The following is a 21,609-nucleotide window of genomic DNA, read 5'->3' as shown; positions in this document are numbered from 1 at the left end:
GGTTTGTGGCTACTACTTCCCTATCATTGGAACATGATTCTCAGCTCTCTCCTTTCACTGAAATAATCCTTAAAGCTGTAGAAGAGTTTCTCCCCAGCCAGCAAACACAGCTTTGGGGCCTAACTTCCAGTGGCCTGGCCTCAAACTCACTATTAAGTTCCTTGAGCCCCTTTAAAAAGTATCCTGATCATTTGAGGGATTTGGGCTGTATTTATCAGATCTAGAGAGATATGAGCAAGTAATAGAGTATTTCTCTTCTGCCCTTGAACTCTTCTCCAGGGATCAATTTATCAGGTATCCATCTACCTCTCAATATATGAGAAATATCATCACATAAACATCATTCCTGCTGTTTGGAACCTGTTCCCAGAGCAAGCAAAGGAAAGACTTACTCTTTCAGATATGTAAAGCAGAGCTCCAGTTAGATTGGCTGCATTCTTAATCATAGTGGTTCCAAAATTAGAGCTAGGAAGATGACAGTTATGGACTCAAGTTCCCTTAACCAAAGAATGCCAAGCATCATTACATAAGATGTCAAGAAACTTATGTTCACTTGTGTTTTCTAGGAATAGACAGTTATGCTCCAGGTCACCACACAATAGTAATAATTGCAAGCTGAGACCTCAATTGCAAGAAAAAATGAGTAACCTCAGGAGACAGGATCAGGAGCTGGAGAACCAATAAAAGGCCCAGAAACCCCAATGGCTCAGACTTGGGTGTAGAGATCGGAAGTGGAAGGGGGTGAGATCTGCTCCAATCCGCTCAACTCCCACCTAAGGTTGTGTGTGAGGGTGAGAAGCTTGTTAAGCCAGATAGACCTGGGTTCAGATCCCAGTTCTGTCTCTTACTAGCCTAACTGAATCTTTACCTCAGCATCCTCATCTATAAAGTGAAAGTAATAATAATAATAATCTGCCTCCCAGGTCTGTTGTGATGAATACGTGAGATAATGCGTAGGAAGTACATGGCATAGGGTGTAATACAGAATAAGCATTCAATAAATGTTAGCTATCATCATCATTATCATATTAACTCCGAGGTACCCTTGAACCCAAGGCTGTGTTCTGGTGAAGGAACAAAGATCACTCCTCTGGCCCCAGCTGCCTGCATTAATGGACAAAGAATTCCCTGTCTCTCTAAGCTCAGATTGGCCACCTGGAGGTCGGCGTTTTCCTATGAAAAACATGCTGGCATATTTCTCCTGAAGGCCAGAGCAGAACTGCCAAATTTCTTTGGCATTTTATAAGACGGAGGTTGTGTTCTCTAATGTTACATTTCATAGTCACCCTCTTTTCACAGCTCCCACTGTTTGATGGAATATGGCTACCTCATCGATCTTACCAAATAAAACAAAATTGTCCACAAAACTGGAACTGTCTCCCAAAATGAGCAGCTCAAATCCAAAGGCACTTTCTATAATTGAGAACAGGGATATGGACAGCCTTTTCCTCCTGAGTGACAGGGTGAAACTCTAGCTGCAGATGCCCAGGTAGAAAGGCAGTTGCCATGGTTTCTGAGGCAGAAATAGAGAAGAAATATTTTGCATGAAGAGATGGAAAAGATAAGATCTCACCCTTGTTTCTCACAGTACATCTTTAGAAGGGCAACAGCAGATGAATAGAAAGTAGGAAAAATTAGTGACAAGAAAAACTGATGCATTAACCCCAGAGTCGAAAGAGCAAAGTTACTTATTTTTCTGTTTTATATGTCATCCCAGAAAATCACTTGACAGGCCAGCAGTTGCTTCTCTTTGCAACTGACTTCTGTTTGTGTGTGTGTGTGCGCTCACTCAGTCATATGTGACTCTTTGTGACCCCATGAACTGCGGTACTCCAGGCTGCTCTGTCCATGGGATTCTCCAGGCAAGAATACTGGAGTGGGTTCCCATGCCCTCCTCCAGGGGAATCTTCCCAACCCAGGGATGAAACTTGTGTCTCTTGCATCTCCTGCATTGGCAGGTGGCTTCTTTACCAGTGACTGGCTGTTTATTGCCCCTGAATCTTCTCTGGGTCCTCTCTCTGTGGATGAGCTGGAGGAAGTCTCATTTCGTGGTTGATCCACACAGCAACCAGCTGCAACTTGTTCTCCCTTTGAAGCTCTTTCTTCTTCCAGTTGAGAGAACCTGGGTTTATGATACCAGGATATGGCACGAAGCATTTATCCTTGGTCAGGGTTCGTCCCTGTTACATCAGTTAAAAACTGGGAACATTAGATTATTCATGAGTGAATTTCTGCTACATTTTTGACTAGAAACCTGAGAAGGGGACACTACAAAAAAATGAAAACAGAACAGCACTTGTGCAAAATGGTGACTAATGTGTTTAAGTGTTTGGGCGTGTGGGTGGTGGGGGCTGGGGGTAGATGGGTACCTGGGAAGCAGCAGTGGTGCAACACCTCCCAGACATGTTTTCAAGCATTTCATCTTTAATCATTTTCCAAACCTACTCAAAACCACAAAGTATTTAGAACCTCCTTTTAGGTGATGAATTTTAAAACCTCCCTTATATTGTAGGAAACATAGCTCTGACTCATGGACACGAGGACAGGAGGCATGAACATTGAGCTTGATTCTCCTGGGATCTGAGCTCCAGTTCTTAGAACTATACCCAACATCAAAGATGTCACTTTCTTTTGTGACATTTTGGAATACCCCTAACATCTTGAAGTAGTATTCCTAGATTATATAGCCCAAGATACTGTCCTTATGACAGCTTTAAAACCACATTGTAGGGACTTCCCTGGAGAAGCAGTTGTTAAGACTTTACCTTCCAATGCAAGGAGTATAGATTTGATCCCTGATTAGGAGCTAAGATTCCACATCTTTTATGGCCAAAAAGCAAAGCAAAACAAAACAGAAGCCATATTGCTGCAACAAATTTAATATAGACTCTAAAAATGGTCCACATCAAAAAAAAAAACTTAAGTAAAAAAATTGCATTGTAGATGACACATAAGGCAAGCTCTCACTTTTTTGCCAAAATTTCTATTGTGCTTTACACTCAGCATGATTTCTACATCCATCTTATCATGCATGCTACTACCTGACTTCAGCGTGCCTAATGCTCTGATTCAAGAGAACACAGATCCTGTTCCAGGGCTGCAAATACTCTCAAGGAGGGCAGGAGAGTAAGCAAAATCTGTAACACTGAAACAAAGGTTGTGGCAGAAATAAACACACTCTGAGTGATCTCAGGTAGGCCTGGTCTCACCCTCATCAGACCTAAAGACCTGTTCTCATAACAAACATTTTGGAATACCCCTTAACATCTTGAAGTAGAATTCCTAGATTATATAGCCTGCTTACACACTTCCAGAAAACCAGTGTAATGTCCTAACTATAATTATGAAGGAGAAAAGGAAAGAAACTAACCTAAAAAAAGTCATATATATTTTAATATGAAAATACTCCAGCACAACTACACTACAAGATATATGAAAAGTCAGCTGCTACTCATACCCACTTATATTGAAAATGTTTTATTTAATTTTTATATGTTTATATTGCTTTATTTAATACTTTAACTTATTATATCTAATATTATAATATGTTGTTATTTATAGTAAATGTAATATTTTTGAGTTTTTAAAACATTTGACTCTTTGAAGTCAGGACTAAATTAGTGTATTGTCAAGATTAGCATGTTATAAGATTTTATGTAGAGAGATAGATATACAATGACTAAGAATGGAGAATGATATGATGTATTGATTTAATGACTCAAATAACATGAAAGGCATTGCTGTGTACGATGTGATTATTTTTGGAAAGATGAGCAACTCAAAAAAACGTGGAACAGAAGAAAGAAATCTTTCCCCAATTTACATCGTAGTTGAATACATGGAAACTTTAGTGTATGCCAAAAATCACATAAGAGAAAGCTTCGCTTGTAAAGTGGAGTCCAGTCCTAAGTTCTGCTGAGTATAATTCATCTTCATGAATTCCCAGTGAAACACTTTAAAATTATGCATGAGACAATATGATTCTTTGTTGAGCAGGTCTGTCCACACATTGCGGGATGTCGCCTATCCCTGGAAAACCCAGAAATCCCAAAGCATTCTCTAAAACCCTAACAACCCCAAACCCTCCACTGGGTTCCACAAAGCCCCCAAAGAGACACCATTGTCCCCATTGAGAATCCCTGGTCTAAGATCCTTAAGATCCCTACTAGCTCTGAAATTCAGTGATTCTGTTCATATACTTTACCCCCCAAAGTTATTTTAATCCTTAGTATGTGCCTTTTCAGTGAGGTAAACAAAGATAAACTATGTCTTGTTCTTTTATGTAGACTTTTACAAATTTATCCCTAATGCCTAACAAGCCCCTGACATACAGCAGATGCTCAAAGAATATTTTTGAGTGTATGAATACATTTGAGGGGATATAAAAACATTTTAAAACATGAGTCTTTTCCTTGTTTTGTTGGTTGTAGACTTAATAAGGTGATGGCAAAAATGTTAATAATCCAAACAAAAACTTTCAAAGTATGTCTTGTCTCTAGGCCATTGCTTATAGAATAACATTAAAAACTGAGGAAATATTCTTTCAGAATTTATAATTTTTTCCCATATTATTGAGGTATAATTGGAAAAATTATAAGGTATTTGAAGTGTACAACATGATGACTTGATATATAGGTATTTATTGTGAAAGTATTCCCCCATCAAGTTAAGTACATATACACTATCTCATATATTTACCTTTTTTAAAAAAATTAAGTTATTTTTTAGTAAGTTTCAATTATACATCACAATGTAACCCAATGTCATCATCATGTTTTATATTAGATCCTCAGACCTTACTCATCTTATAGCTGAAAATTTGCATTCTTTTATCAAACTTTCCTTAATCCTCTCTTGCTCAACCCCAGGCAATCACTTTTCTACTCTCCGTGTCTATGAGTTTGACTTTTTTTTGGCCACATGGCCTGTGGGATCTTAGCTCCCAAATCAGGGATGGAACTCATACCCCTTGATTTGAAAAGCATTGTGGAAGCACAGAGTCTTAATGACTGGACTGCCAGGGTTTAACTTTTTTAAAAAAAGATTCTACACACAAATGATAACCATCAGTATGGGAGAAAATATTTGCAAATCACATATCTGATATGGGCTTAATATCCAGAAAATATAAAGAACTCCTATAGCTCAACCCCAAAAAACCCAATCCAATATAAAAAGGGGTGATAGACTTGAACTGACATTTCTCCAAAAGAAGATGGCAAAGGGCCAATAAACACAGGAAAAAATGCTCAACATCACTAGTTATTAGAAAAATGCAAGTCAAAACCTACAAGATACCATCTCACACCCAATAAATTGATAGTATCAAATAAAAAACAAAACAGAAATAACAAGTGTTGGCAAGAATGTGAAGAAATTGGAATCCTTGTGCACTGCTGCTGGGGCTCTAAAATGGTGCAGCTGTTATAAAAAATAATGTGGAGTTTCCTCAAAAAAAGCAAAAGTGGAATTACCATATGATCCAGAAATCCCATTTCTGGGTATATACCCAGAAGAATTGAAAGCAGAGTCTTGAAGAGATATTTGCACACCTGTTTTCATAGCTGAAATATTTGAAACAGTCAAAGGATAGAAATAACCCAAATGTCCCTCAGTGGATGAAGGAATAAACAAAAGATCATATATATATATATAGAGAGAGAGAGAGAGAGAGATAGACAGACAGACAGACAGAGACAGAGACAGAGACAGAGAAAGAGTGGAATTTTATTCAGCATTAAAAGGAAAGGAATTTCTGATACATGCTGCAACATGGGTGAACTTTGTGGACTTCATGCCAGCTGAAATAAGGCAATCACACACACACATAAATCATATGATTCTACTTATAGGAGGTACCCACAATAGTCACTATCATGGAAACAGAAAATAGAATGGTGATTGCCAGGAGTTGAGAGGAGGGGACTGGAGAGTTATTGTTTAATGGGTATAGAGTTTCAGTTTTGCAGGATGAAAAAACTTCTGGTGACTGGTTGCACAACAATGTGAATAAAGTAGCTACTGAACTGTGCACTTGAAAATGGTTAGATGGTAGAATTCATGTTATCTGTATTAAACTACAGCTCAGAAAAAGATGTTTCATGCCATGTGGTACTCCTAAAAGTGATTCTTTATTTAGGGATAAAATATTGACATCCAAGCTTACTCTGAATCAGGATACTGCTCACACCGGCAGTCAGAACACTGAACTGGAGGAGTCAGGCAGGGAATCCAAGGCCACTTCTGGCTTCATCACCGTGAAATACAGGTATTGCAGCGCCAAAAAATTGATACTTTCGAATTGTGGTGCTGGGGAAGACTCTTGAGAGTCCCTTGGACAGCAAGGAGATCCTAAAGGAAATCAACCGTGAATATTCATTGGAAGGACTGATGAGGAAGCTGAAGCTCCAGTACTTCAGCCACCTGATGCGAAGAGCCGACTCACTGGAAAAGATCCCGATGCTGGGGAAGACTGAAAGCAAAAGGAGAAGGGAGCAGCAGAGGTTGAGATGGTTAGACAGCATCACCAATTCAGTGGACACGAATTTGAGCAAATTCCCGAAGATAGTGAAGGACAAGGGAGCCTGGTGTGCTGCAGTTCATGGGGTCACAGAGAGTCAGGCACGACTTAGCAACTGAAAACAAAAACAACAACCTTTTGAGGATCTGATCAAATGCTCTTCTGCCTTCTAAAAAAAAAAAAAGCTAGATGTTTTAAGCATGAATTGAGTAACGTTTGTAAAACTACAGAGGCTCTTTACCAAAAAAAAAAAAAAAAAGAGACCTTAATAGAAAAAAAATTATCATTAGTGTTATTTTGCTAATTCCGTAAACATTGTTGAAAGAAATCTGTTGATTGAACTGGTCTGTGCTAGGTATCTATTAATGACAGGCCCTTTGTCACAGCAAGAAATATTTAGTTTCCAGAAACCAATCTCTAAAAGCTTGCTTTGTACAAATGTTGAAGTCTATCATTACAAGGATTTATCTTTGGCATTGGATACTGTAGCTTTGGCTAATAGCAGTCAACTGAGGTAATTCTAGCTTAATTTTGCAAGTGTTCTAAAGGTAGTAAAAATATATTACCCGTGAATCATGGTGACACTCAGCACAAGAGCTCAACTTTTTTATAGAGGTGTAAGAGCACAGTAACTGTAGTTCTCATTTTTCATGGTCATTTTTTGTTGGGAATACTTTTATTATTTAGAGAAATACGAATCATTTGGGGGGATCAAATTCCACTACAATTAATACCCTCATAATAAAAATGTGCTCAGTTTTAGAAGTGTTTGTGTATGGTCAAATAATCTAGATTCAAATTCCTTCGAGGCACTTTTATCCTGTGACCTTGGTAGCAAAGAAAATATCACCAGCAACAAACAAATGCTGTAATTTCATGATCCTTTTAAATTAATTTTCCTGTTTGAAGATGAAATGTTATTTTTTTCTGTTTGCTAGTCTACTTTCTTTCCTATACCTTGTCAATTAATTCTCATACTTTTTCTTGTGCTGTGCCAGGAGTGAAAAATAGGAACAGGGGACTCGTGTAGTAAAAACAAGGGTATTTTGCCACTAAAAAAAAGTCACAGATTATAAGCTAGAAGCAAGAACCATGTTTTCAGAATACAATTCTCATGGTGCTTGCCATTTTATGGTCATTAAAAATCACTATTTAAGATGAAGTGATGTTTTTAAAGTACTTTGTGATACAGGAAATAATTTTTTAGTATTATTTTTATTTTCAGGGTTCATGGCTTTCCAAATCTCTATAAGATTTTATGTGATAAGATAATAATTAATTGTATTTTTGAATGGGATTTTTCTTTTCCCACCCCACAGTATGTGGGATCTTACTTCCCAAGACCAGGGATCGAATCCATGCCCTCTGTACTGGAAGCACAGAGTCTTTACCACTGGACTGTCAGGAAAGTCCCTGAAATGGAATAATTAAGGAAAATGAGACTTTTTTGAATTAGGGAAATTAAGGAAAATAATAGTAAAACTAGTATCAAAGGAAAAAAAAACCTCTGTTGATTGTCTTTCTTATCTTACCATTTGCAAATTGTTGTCCACTTGTACAATACATATGAGCAAGAGATGAACCAAAGTTCACTTGTTCAGTCATGTCCAGCTCTTTGCAACCCTATGGACTGCAGCAGACCAGACTTCCCTGTCCTTTACCATCTCCCAGAGTTTGCTCAGACTCATGTCCTTTGGGTCTATGATGCCATCCAACCATCTCGCCCTCTGTCGTCCCCTTCTCCTCGTGCCTTCTATCAGTTCATGATTTGATGAAATTGCCATTATAACAATAATATACTTTATAGATATGAATATATGCCAACCAATGGAAAATGTTTGTTATTTCCAACTCAATTATTTCTAAAGCAAATACTTTCATTTATTCCAAGCTTATACCAAACACAATCTTCTGTTAATTGTTAGAAGCAGTATAAAATAGCATATAACAATTTCGAAAGAAGATCTTTAATGCAATCATATTTTTAACAATGAATCATAATTTCATTAAGCTAGAGATTCCAATTTTTTTACAAATTCAGCAGATTTGAAGTTTTTACAGTTTCCTTAGGTCATGAAATAATTACCATTGATGTTCTGGGCAAAGAAAGGGAAGAACAGATGAAGAAGGAATATTTCCTATTCTTTCTTTGGAAGTCTTCTGTTTACATGGAAAAAATGTTCTTGAAATCAATCCTATTACATTTTCTTTCTATACTTACATGCTTCTATTACAAAAAAGTTCTCAACACTACAGGATAAAATAATTTCAAGTGCATGGTGGATCAAAAGTGTGTCAGTATCAAAACAAACGAGGATATAAAATAGTTCAAAAGCAATCTTTATTTCTCAGTGTAGCCTCACCATGCTTAGATAAGTCAATGATAGTAAGTCAGTAAGACTTTCAGTGATAAACAAAACCTGAAAGCTAACTTTGTATTTTTTTTTCAATTGATGGAGATGATACAAAGATATAAGGCTAGAAACCAGAAGCCACTTATGACCACTTGGCTGCAGAATCATGAGGCTCATTGACACAGGAATGGTGTGCATGAGAACTCCCATCCCCAAAGAATCAGGGGTGGTCTGGTGTTCAGTCCCACACTTTCTGTTTTCATCTGCTTAGTTGAGACGTTTGTCCTTAAAACTAGACTTAGTGGAGAGAGAACGGAGAACTAAAGTCCAGATCTTCTCTGTCAGTTAGCATAACACAAACCAGGACTGGAGGACCCACTCACAGTTGTACATCAGGGAAATCCCACCAAGTCCGCAAGAAGGTGGCCTGATTCCAGAAGTGTCCAGAGTATTTCAGACTGCAGGAGAGGAAAACAGTGTTAGATAAATAGAGGGGAAGCGAAGCATTGTGACCTGCTAGGTGGTATAGTTGGTAAAGAATCCACCTGCCAATGCAGGAGATTCAGGACATGCAGGTTCAATCCCTGGGTCAGAAAGATCCCCTGGAGTAGGAAATGGCAACCCACTCCAGTATTCTTGCCTGGAAAATTCCATTAACAGAGGAGCTTGTGGACTACAGTCCATGGGGTCACAGAGTCAGATACAACTGAGCAACTGAGCGCGCACACACTAAGCTAAGCACAGAAGCATACTTGACGCATGTCTCATGTCGTTTCCTGGGCAAAGACTTCCCAGCAAGCTACCCTGAAACAACCTAGGATTGCCAGAAGGCCAGGTAGAGAGGGAGCTTGAGTTAGCTTTCCTGTGAAACCCAGAGTTATGTGGAAGGAGGTGCCTGCATTCCCTTGGGCAACAGAAGAGTAGCAGAGACTGTATAGGGAGCTTGCTAGGCTCAATCACCAAAGACAGAGCAAAAACAACTCTGTGGTCAAGGGCTATAGGAAGAGCCATCTAAACCAGGGGATGAACAGCCAAACCTCAGGGGCTCTGCTATGTCAGATGTTGAGTCATCAGGTGAGGGCTGTGGGTGAGAAATCCATAGGATGGTGTCCACATGAGAAATCAGCAGAGCCTCCAGCCTGAGCAGCCTCAGGAGAACCAAAGGACAGTGTGTGGCCCCTCTCTACTCTCCAGGATCCTTCCCCCAACTCCTCCCACAAGGACACGGCAAACCATCCACCCCCTGACTCCCATGCCATTTCAAGGAAGAAAATAAAGGAAAAAAATCAAAAGGAGACCACTGTACTTGGAGCAAACTAAGCTACCTAAGAAATACTGTCTCTTTTACATTTTCATATAGGTGTGAATTTACCAGATTGGACTAAATGTAATTTTCTCTCCTTTTATCCAGATACCAGGACTTTTGGAGACTAGATCAGCTTCAGCAAAATAAAGAGGATTTTCTTTGTACTGAGTGCAGGGTGCAAATTTCCAACATTTCTCAATGATTAACAGATAATCCCTGAGGTCTTGGTGGTCTCTTATCCTCACTTGTTCCTCTCTTCCTGGGGAACTTCCTCTGACTCTTCCCCAAATATCCAGGGCTAGTCTTCCATTCACCTCTCCTGCGCAATTGTTGCTTTCAGAAAACCCACTCCTGAGCACTGCAGTCTTTCTCTCTCACTCACTGGCAGTCAGCTGCAATATTGACCAGACCAGATGGGCCCTGGAACAGGGACCTGGAGGCAGCTTGCTGTGTTAGTTGTAGGGTAGGGGTATCTCAGGGGAGACTCTGCCGAAACTGGATCAAGAGAACTCTTAGGGGCTCAGGGTAGTGGCTATTTCCCAACCAGAAAAGGAGAATATCAGTATTTTAACAATCAACACAGCTAGACTGGTCAAACAGTCAATTCTAAAAGAAACCAACCCTGAATATTCATTGGAAGGACTGATACTAAAGCTGAAGCTCCAATATTTTGGCCACATGATGCAAAGAGTCAGCTCATTAGAAAAGACCCTGATGACGGGAAAGATTGAAGGCAAAAGGAGAAAGGGGCAGCAGAGGATGAGATGGTTAGACAGCATCACCAACCCAGTGGAAAAGAATCTGAGCAAACTCCGGCAGATAGCAGACTTCCCCGGTAGCTCAGCTGGTAAAGAATCTGCCTGCAATGCAGGAGACCCTGGTTTGATTCCTGGGTCGGGATGATCCCCTGGAGAAGAGATAGGCTGCCCACTCCAGTGTTCTTGGGCTTCCCTGGTGGCTCAGATGGTAAAGAAACTCCCTGCAATAATGAGACCTGGGTTTGATCCCTGGGTTAGGAAGATTCCCCTGGAGAAGGGAATGGCTCCCCACTCCAGTAGAATTGCCTGGAGAATCCCATGGATAGAGGAGCCTGGTATGCTGCAGCCCACGGAGTCGCAAAAAGTCAAACACAACTTAGCGACTGAGCATCAGTAACGACAAGAAGACTGATGTGTATTGAGGGGGTACCAGAAGCTCCCACTTCCAGTCAGAGCCCCAGACTCTCCAGAGACTACTGTTTCTCCTACTTCCCGCCTTGTACCTGTCCGGGCTCCAAGCCTTCCTTCCTTCACATAGTCTTGGTCTACCCTCATGGCAGGAGTTGGTACAGAGAAATAAGAGGAATATGACAGCAAGTGAGAATCCAGGTACCTCGTCCAGGGATCGGGGGAAAATGCGTCATTCCTGAACCCCGCGGGTACTCTAAACACATTTCCAGAAAATAAAAGAATTATAAATGATAGCTCCATATTGAAATGAGCACAGCTTATGCCTGGTGTGGGAACCTAATTACCCTCCAGGATGTTGCATATATGGAAACAAAGCATTTTAAGTTCCCACTGAGCAAAATATAAACAAGCCTTTCAGACACAAATCCTCTAAGACTACTAGAATGATGAAAATCTATATGCATTTATTATTTGTTAACAGAAACTTCAAAACATACATATAATCAGAAACTTCAAAACATGCATATAATGCAAGAAATAAGACATGAAGGCAAAAGGAAAATAATATTAGGAAAAACAAGCCATAGATAATTTCTACTTTAAAAATGCAAACTGAAAAGCAGGCCACAAATTTGACTCTGAGCTTTCTAGAAGCTAATGTGAAAAAATAAATCACTAGTTACACAATTCTTGAGATTCTATCTTGGCCAGATTTCTTAGGGAAAAGCCCATTTATTCCTATTTCTATAGGCTGAAAAAAAATGTCTCCTGTGGAACTCAACAGAGGACTTCATGGAATGTAGTTATCTAACACACTAACTAACAGTCAATGGGAAAATACTTTGTCTATATTGTTACCTCACATCAGAAAAACTCTATGAGGCTCTTCTGAGATAGGGAAACTGAAGCTCATAGAAGTTTATAACTTGGGGAGATTGTATAGCTCAGATACAGTGGGCCTAGGTCTAGACTGGATCTTTTAGTCATCTCAAGTCCCAGCTGCCACTGTTTCATGAACAATCACCATAAAATGAAATCAATACATCCCATATTAAATTTGTCATAATGACCTCAATATCCAATGCTAAAAATGTGTGTCAACAAAGCAGCCAATTATCTTCACACTAGAAGCCTAAAGCATTACGTATAACACAACTTTAATTTTTTCATACTGAATTCTTATTTTGTACTGTCCACTGGTAAAATTGTAAGGAATGGTAAAATAAGGATATTCTTTTTCAAGACTTCAGTTGTTTCTTTAATAAAAGAGCAGATCTATTTCAAAATCCCATATTTTCTCTTTCTATAGATTACAGCTCTCACACAGATGATGAAAGATTTTTTCACTGTCTATGAAAATTAAAGTACAGTTGCCAGTTCTAGAAGCTTCTTTCTTAAAGAGGCTGCCATCTTTTGTTTAATTATGCAGGTCTGTGGAAAGTAATTTATTTTCCTTACTTGTAGAAGAAACTTTTCCACTCAAAACCTGTTGATGATATAAAGCAGTTCTGCTGCCATCAAAGAAAAGCTTATTATTTATTCACACAGTATTTTACTTTTGTGTCAAATTGAAAAGTAGCATTAACTGAATGCCCACAAAGCATCTTAAAGGCTAAAGAAGGATTAAAGTAAAGGCTAAACTCTGAGACAGGTTTATGTACACTATTGTGCATTTTCCTGGGGCTTAACGTCTTTTCTCCTATCTGTAGAGGATATAGAGGGCAGCGTTTCTGTCATGAAATAGGACTAATCAACTTAGCTGAGTTTGTATTTAAAGGAAGGTGAATTAATTGAGCAGCCTGACACCCTTGTCAGATGTGTTTTTCAGCCTGCAGTCAGAGAAGCTTCTGCAACTGAAAGACAGTCTCTCGAAGTTTCTTCCATGAGCAATGTCTAAACCAAGACATCTTCTCGGTGGATGTAAGTACACAGGTCAACACACTGATTAGTCCAAACTGAGGCTAGTTACTTTCAGAAAAAATGTTTGTCTGTGAAAATAAATGATCAACTTTATCTTAAAAGGAATACCAGTTCTATGTTGGTCTAATGAAAAATGAAAACATAAGGAAATATTCTTGTGGTTTTTTTTTTATAAAAACCATCAACAACATTCTTCCTCGAATCACTGGGTGTACTGTAAAACACAATACGCTTGGGAAAAATAATTTTTTATAAAGAAGTACTTAGATTTATCTATAAATTTTATTGGTTTCATTATTAACAGTATGTTTAGCTAAAAAATTCTTATTTGGCTCAAGTTACTAAAGAGTAAAGTTGCTATACTGCTCCTGCCAAATAGATATTGCTTTGATTTAGTTTGTTTTTAAGTAAAAGTAAAAGGAAGATTATTTGAAATAAAGCCACTTCAAAGTTGCATGTAAATTTATTAAGTGTTTTATCATCTTTAAGTAGATTAAGTACCTGCTTCTGTGTGTTACTGCTATATGTTTACTCCCCATTCTTACTTTAATGACCTTCCATTACTGCAGATAACTATATACAAAACACTGTCATGATGTATGGATCATGAAATGACAGAGTTGAAAATCTGGGGGAAAAAATCATTGAGGAGCAATCAGTGATAATCATAAAAAAAAATCTTATGTTAATATTTCTTAACTCTTTTAAAAGATCTAACTAAAATATCTAAAATTCTGTTCAATCATATGAGAACTGCTAGAATTTCACTTTATGTAAAAATTTACATATAGTGGGGTTTGCTTCACAATCTTTTGAAGAAAACAAACATGATGTATATATACTACAGAAAGTGAAGTCACTCAGTCGTGTCCAACTCTTTGCAACCCCATGGATGGTAGCCTACCAGGCACCACCGTCCATGGGATTTTCCAGGCAAGAATATTGCAGTGGGCTGCCATTTCCGTCTCCAGGGGATCTTCCCAACCCAGGGATAGAACCCAGGTCTCCTGCATTGCAGACAGATGCTTTACCGTCTGAGCCACCATCCCTCTTCCCCATATAAACTATAGTAGCACTTAAATTATGTGGATTTCAAGAAAAGACATCACATAATTTATACATGCTTAATGATAACAAAAATTTGCCTCTTTTCATTATAACACGTAAAATAGCCCTAAAACTTTTCAGTTCTTGGCCAACTGGGGAGAGGATGTGTCAGTTCAAGAAGTCATGGATGGATCTGATGACAATGAGCTTCCATAGTGAAAAGAAATAGGAGGTGAGGATAGCACGCCCAAGCCATCTGTCTTCCAACGACTCTCTAGGGAAGTGCTGTGATGATGTGATGCATTTAGAAGAGTGCTCAAGTCTATGCCCTCAGGAGAAGTGAAACATACGTCAGGGCCACTGCCAGCTGCCTCAGTATGAACTGTTTTGTTGTCAGCGCTACTTGCCACTATAGTGTTGACACACTTTCATTTATCCCGTGCCTGTATAACAGAGAAAGTGCTTCCGGTTTTTTAAAACCAAAATTAAGCCTATTGCCTTCTAAAGGAAGATGTTAGCAGTATAAATCAAACCAGTGGAAGAGAAGTTAAAATTCTCTCCTATCCTCAGCAAAGATGAGGAGGGGAGGAAGATATGAAGAGACCAGAGTCAAAAGTTCATGACAGAAGGCTCAGAGCTGACCAAGAAGCCAGATTTGCATTGTCAGAATTGCCCAAAGGAATGTTTCACAATGGAGAAGTCTAAGGTTCAGTTTTAAGTTGTTTTTGACACATCCTCTCCCCAGTTGGCCAAGACCTCGGTAAAGTCAGCAACACACACGTTACCTCGCATGAGTGTTTTTGTGTGGGTACTAAGGGAAGGGGACTGCATTCTGAATCAGTGCAGAGCAGATGGGAGAGAAAAGCTAAGGGAGTAGACAGGGAACCCCACAGGGGCATAAACTCAGAATCCGAGTACCCACCAACATGAAATCTCCAGGACTGGGCAGAGCTTTGGGGAAGAGGTGGGGTGGGGGCTGAAGGTGACATCATCAGCTGCTCAGATTTTATGGAGCAATGTCATTCATCTTGTTATCAATGAGCATGCTGCATGCTTGGGTTGAAGATATTTTAAATGTATTTCTTCTACTTCAGATAAGTGCTTGGATAATTTCAGAATTCCCATGTAATCTTCTCAGGAAATATGTGTATCTACATTTAGAAACAGTCAAATATTTTATGCCAATTATCCATCTAGTTTTAGCTTAAACTTTATTTCGATTAACAAATGTATTTTAAATAGCAATACAATTATTTTTATTTTATACAATTAAACAAGAATTAAATAATTATTTTTTTAAAATTTTCCTATTTGTTATAAAAACAGACTCTTCATTTCTATTTCTAACTATACTTCTAACTATATCAATGAATACAGTTATATATATAAATGATATATATAAATATATCAATGCAAAGCTGCTATGATCTCTCTTCTCACAGCTAGGTTTTCTGCTAAAAGTATTTGATCATGAAGTGCTTTGGGGCAGCTCTCTTGGTCTTCTTAATTAAAAAAAAAAAAAAGACCTCCCATTTATTACTATAAAATACTGAAAATATACTTAAGGACATGTGAATTACACTTTAACATTAACATGCTTTTAAGAACTCACATTAATATAGGACACCTAGAAGAGTAAATTTATGAAGCTACCAAGGATTGTTTTTTAACTTGAACAAAAGACCTCTAAGAGTATCTCCCTCTAGTTTTAATTTATATTTATTTTTCTCAGAATTGTAGAAATATTTAATTCTACTGATCACCTTTCAAATGTAAAAACTTACCTACTATAGCAGTTATTTAAAATTTAATTTATCTTAATGAGTATAACTCCAGGATTCATGCCTCATACATGCAACAAGTATTCTATATATAATTGTTCAAATTTTCAGTTTCAGTTCAGTCACTCAGTCATGTCTGACTCTTTGCAACACCATGGACTGCAGCACGCCAGGCCTCCCTGTCCACCAACTCCCAGAGTTTACTCAAACTCATGTCCATTGAGTCGGTGATGCCATCCAACCATCTCATCTTCTGCTGTCCCCTTCTCCTCCCACCTTCGATCTTTCCTAGCATCAGGGTTTTTTCCAAATGAGTCAGCTCTTTGCATCAAGTGGCCAAAATGTTGGAGTTTCAGCTTCAGCATCAGTCCTTCCAATGATTATTCAGTACAGATTTCCTTTAGGATGGACTGGTTGGATCTCCTTGCTTGTTCAAATTTAGGGTTGACTAAACTTAAATTGTACTGACTTTAACAAATGGTTAGAGTAAAGCCATGTAAAGAAATGTAATGAAACTGGCACCTGGTTGCTGTGCACAGGCAAGCATTGTCGGTAGTAGGAGTACTCAAGTCAATATCTGCTGATTCGGCAAGGGCTTTAGTTCATGGAGTTCATGTCTTACTACTATTGCCCTAATCAGTTGAGACAGAATTAGCACTGGCTAAATCGTCTGTGTGCTGCCTGGAGGGGTTTGTTGAGGGTAAGAGTCTGAAGACAGGGATTAAGGAGTCTTCATCCTCCTAAAGTGCTGGGCATCCAGGATTAGAGCTCTAGGTCAAAGAAATCCAGCCCGAATGCAAACCTAAGCATCAGTGCATTCTCACATTGGGGATTATCAGACACGCTCTGCATTCAGAACAGATATCCCAGTCTATACTTTGACTCAAGAGCACTTCATCTGCCACAGCAAAGTGACCTTGGTTCATAACTGTCTACCTGTAGAAGAAGGTACCCTGAAAATGTGAAAGTTAATGTTTAAAGACTCGGGGGTAGATCCATGACTGAGGAACTCCAAAATGGTGAGTTTGTAGAAACATACATTTGGAGTTTCAAATAATTATCTACCTGGCTGGTAAAATGAAAGATATGGTCAACCCCAGAATATTTCCTTAGAGGTGTCCAACTCCATTTGCTTTAAAACATAATTTGGTTTAGAGTAGTGAAACTGTTCTATATGAAACTATAATGGTGGATTCTTGTTGTTGTTGTTCAGTCACTCAACCGTGTTTGACTCCTTGTGACTCCATGGACGGTAGCTTGCCAGGCCCCTCTATCCATGGGATTTCCCAGGCAAGAATACTGGAATGGGTTGCTATTTTCTTCTCCAGGAGGTCTTCCCAACCCAGGGATCGAACGTGCATCTCCTGCTTGGCAGGTGGATTCTTTACCACTGAGCCACCAGGGAAGCATGTCATTATACATTTGTCAAAACCCAAAGAATGTGCAACCCAAACAGTGAGCCAACCCTAAGCTAACCTATGGACTTTTGGTAATAACAATGTGTCAATGTAGGTTCATCACTGTAATGAATGTAAGACTCTGGTGCAGGATATTGATAGTCGGGATGCTATGCATGTGTAGCGGAGAGGTACATATGAATTCTTTCTACTGTCCACTGAGTTTTGCTGTGAACCCAAAACTGCTCTAAAAAATAATGTCTATGTAAAAATAAATAGACATATAATTATAAATATATACATATATGAAATTTGGAACATTCAAAAGATAACAGGTACAACATTTAAAGGTCCCTTCATCCATTCAGGATGCTATAACAGAATAGTATAGTCTGGGTGGCTTATAAACACAGAAATTACTTTTTCTCAGTTCTGGAGGCCAGGAAGTCTAAGATCAAGGCACTAACAGATTCAGTGTCTGGTGTGGGCCTGCTAATGGTCTTTTTCTCACTGTGTACCATGTGGAGGAAAGGTTGGGGGAACTCTCTGAAGTCTCTTTTCTAAGGATACTAATTTCATACACGAGGGCTTCACTCTCATGACCAAATCACCTCCCAAAGACCTCACCTCAAAATACCATTGTTTTGGGGGGTTAGGTGTCAATCTATGAATTTTGAGGGGAGACACAAGGTCTATAGCACTGGGCAATGGTTTTTTTTTTTAATTGGGGCATCAAGAGATGTTATAGTTACATATAAATGAGCACTTACTCACAAGCGTAAAGATGAACAGAAAGTAGGGAAGCCAAGCAGAGCCCAGACAGTCGCACGCAGGTGTAGTAGATGCTAATGACTCCTTGTCCTCCCCAGGGACTTTCCTGACATAGAGACATTTCCCAGACTTTGGAATAGTTCACATCTTAAGTAAAAATTTGGTAGGCCAATTAAAAATAATAAATTACCATATCAGAAGGGTTACAAAATTTTATAGATTATATTCAATCCCCCTGGTATTGCACAAAAGGAAAGAAAGCAGACCCAAGCATTGTGGAATCCGGAACAGGTATGGTACCAAGGAGGGCTTTGGATGAGACTTATCTCTGATGCCTCACTTCTTCAGCTCCATGGGCCTGATACCTTTGAGTTCCTCACTTGTTTCACTGAACACATGAATAACTGAAAAAAATCATGCTGTGTGGTTGCAGACCATGGACCCTACAGAGCCTTGTAGGAACATGCCTCTGCCTGGCGAATCCGGAGGTCCAGAAGAAAGGCATTTGTGTCGATTATCCGGTGGAATGACATTAGAAGGTAATCACCTGGCCTCACAGAACCATGCATCATTGCTGCCTTACCCCGTTAACCTTTCTGAGTTCACCTGTAACCACAGAGGCCATATCCCATCTCAAGCCCCTGCCTCTCTCTGCTTCAGACTGAAGGCTTTCACCCACACTGTAGGAGCTAGTTGGATCTAGCTTAGACATAACCTGGGTGCAAGGGAGAATTGTGCCCTCTAGCAGGGGCTGACAGAAATCAAAGGGTAAATGGCCAACTCTACATCTTTCACTGGGACAGTTATGAGGGGTGAACACAATTTTTTTTCATTAGAGTATTCCCAGCAGGGTTGCCCACAGTGGTAACTCACACTTTAACTCACCTCTTGTGGGCTTTCTTCCCTCCCTGGTCTCACTTACCCACTCCCTCATATAGGCTTCCTGGGATTCCCCTCCCAAATGAATTGCGTGTATGTGTGTGTGTGTGTGTGTGTGTGTGCTCAGTCGTGTCTGACTCTTTGCAACCCCATGGACTGTAGCCCGCCAGGTTCCTATGTCCATGGGATTATTTAGGCAAGAATACTGGAGTGGGTTGCCATGCCCTCCTCCAGGGATCTTCTGGACGGAGGAATCGAACACTCTTGCATCTCCTGCATTGGCAGGCAGATTCTTTACCACTGCACACCTTACCTGCATTCAAGTCCTTGGCCCAGCCTGCTTTGGAGGAATCCCAAAGTGAGATGATCTCATCAACTTTTGGTTAACGAATCTCCATGGCACTTCCCTGTGGTAACACGCGTAAGGTAGCAGGGTGGTCAGCCTCTAGGCAATGCTTGCTCTGGAGGGATTTTGTACTGCTCCCTTTCTTCGTTCCCCTTCCTCCAAATTTGCCTCAGGCATCTCATAACATGCAAGATGAGCATGGTACATTATAGCGTCAAAGATTCTGTCTCACTCGTAGGTAAGTTCAAACTTCTACCAGAATCTGTCAATTCATGACACAGATCAATGTTCAGTAATGTTTCAAAAGGAAACATCAAGTTGTGTCCTTTGTCATTGTTGTTGTTGTTGTTTTTTCCCATGGTGAAAGAACAGAGTTCTCAAACCTTTATTAAAATTACTTTTCCAAAAACTGGAAGAGCCCACTACACCCCGGCTACTTAGCACAAACTGAGCACCCTGGCCTAGCCTGTTGTTCTTTTGTATAATGAACTATGGGAAAAATGATGGCTGTGCACCAAACCTCAGATATGGAGGAGCCAAGCCACGGAACAGCGTCCTCACCAGAGATGCAAGCCCACAGCTGATACACCTGGCCTGTGTTCTTTCCTGGCATCTCACCCTGGCTGGCAGGCATCTGGCAGATATATGTATCCTGAGTCTGACTGGTCACTACCCTGAGGCCACTATCAGAGAAGAAATTATACTGGCTTCCCAGATATACAATGAAAATAAATCCACATAAAGAACTTTTTAAAAAATTTATGAATGTGAAAGCCAGTGTTAAGTGACCTATGGACTTGAATTTCCAATTTGATCAGTAGGTTTAGATCTAGAAAAGAAGCTGAAGAAGTGATTGCTTACTTGCATGCAAGCGTGCTAGGTCACTTCAGTCATGTCTGACTCTTTGCAACCCCATGGACTGTAGCCTGCCAGGCTCCTCTGTCCTAGGGATCTCCAGGCAAGAACACTGGAGTGGGTTGCCATGCCCTCCTCCAGGGGATTTTCCCAACCCAGGGATCGAACCCACCTCTCTTATGTCTCCTGCATTGGCAGGCAGATTCTTTACCACTAGCACTAGCCCGACCTGGGAAGCCCCAATTGCCTACTTAAATACCATTATATTTTTAGTTTTAGAATCATATGAATGTATTAACTATTTTAAAAATTAAATATATACATGAGAAAGAGAAAAAGAAACATTGCTACTTTGAAGAGTAAGAACATTTTCTTCCTAATTTCCTTTTTTTTTTTTTAAACTGTTGTCTATCTCAATTTTTAAAAAAGTAACAATTGAGGATGAAGAAGCTAAAGTGACTTGTTTGACTAGCACTCTTTTAATATTTTAAATTATTCAAAGAATGTTAATAATTAACAAGAAAATATAGGACAAAATTTTATCTCTTTTACAATGGTCACATTTTCTGATCACTAGGTTCTAGATAAAGTTGTGAAAGCTTGTGTTTATGTATTATATGTTTGGATATAACTTGTTTTAGTTAGACACAGTCTCGTGAAATCAGCCTCTATTCATTTTCAGTTCAGTTCAGTTCAGTCGCTCAGTCGTGTCCGACTCTTTGCAACCCCATGAATCGCAGCATGCCAGGCCTCCCTGTCCATCACCTACTCCCAGAGTTCACTCAGACTCGCATCCATCGAGTCAGTGATGCCATCCAGCCATCTCATCCTCTGTTGTCCCCTTCTCCTCCTGCCCCCAATCCCTCCCAGCATCAGAGTCTTCTCCAATGAGTCAACTCTTCACATGAGGTGGCCAAAGTACTGGAGTTTCAGCTTTAGCATCATTCCTTCCAAAGAAATCCCAGAGCTGATCTCCTTTAGAATGGACTGGTTGGATCTCCTTGCAGTCCAAGGGACTCTCAAGAGTCCTCTCCAACACCACAGTTCAAAAGCATCAATTCTTTGGCTCTCAGCCTTCTTCACAGTCCAACTCTCACATCCATACATGACTACTGGAAAAACCATAGCCTTGACTAGACGGACCTTAGTCGGCAAAGTAATGTCTCTGCTTTTGAATATGCTATCTAGGTTGGTCATAACTTTTCTTCCAATGAGTAAGCATCTTTTAATTTCAAGGTTGCAATCACCATCTGCAGTGATTTTG

The 21,609-nt window shown here is 39.6% G+C and overlaps 1 long non-coding RNA gene across 1 annotated transcript in view; it reads right to left on the bottom strand.

Annotated features, from left to right (window-relative positions):
- Positions 1–8,297: 8,297 nt before the first annotated feature.
- The window catches only part of LOC132657239 (uncharacterized), a 50,109-nt gene continuing 36,797 nt past the window's right edge, over positions 8,298–21,609 (bottom strand). Inside the window, exon 5 of the long non-coding RNA XR_009595105.1 lies at positions 8,298–9,332. This is a non-coding gene — a long non-coding RNA (uncharacterized LOC132657239). The remainder of the gene's footprint in view (positions 9,333–21,609) is intronic.

The sequence above is a fragment of the Ovis aries genome, chromosome 1 (genome assembly GCF_016772045.2).
Source record: "Ovis aries strain OAR_USU_Benz2616 breed Rambouillet chromosome 1, ARS-UI_Ramb_v3.0, whole genome shotgun sequence".
In the NCBI taxonomy this organism is placed as follows: domain Eukaryota; kingdom Metazoa; phylum Chordata; class Mammalia; order Artiodactyla; family Bovidae; genus Ovis; species Ovis aries.
This window is presented reverse-complemented; position numbering and strand designations above follow the sequence as displayed.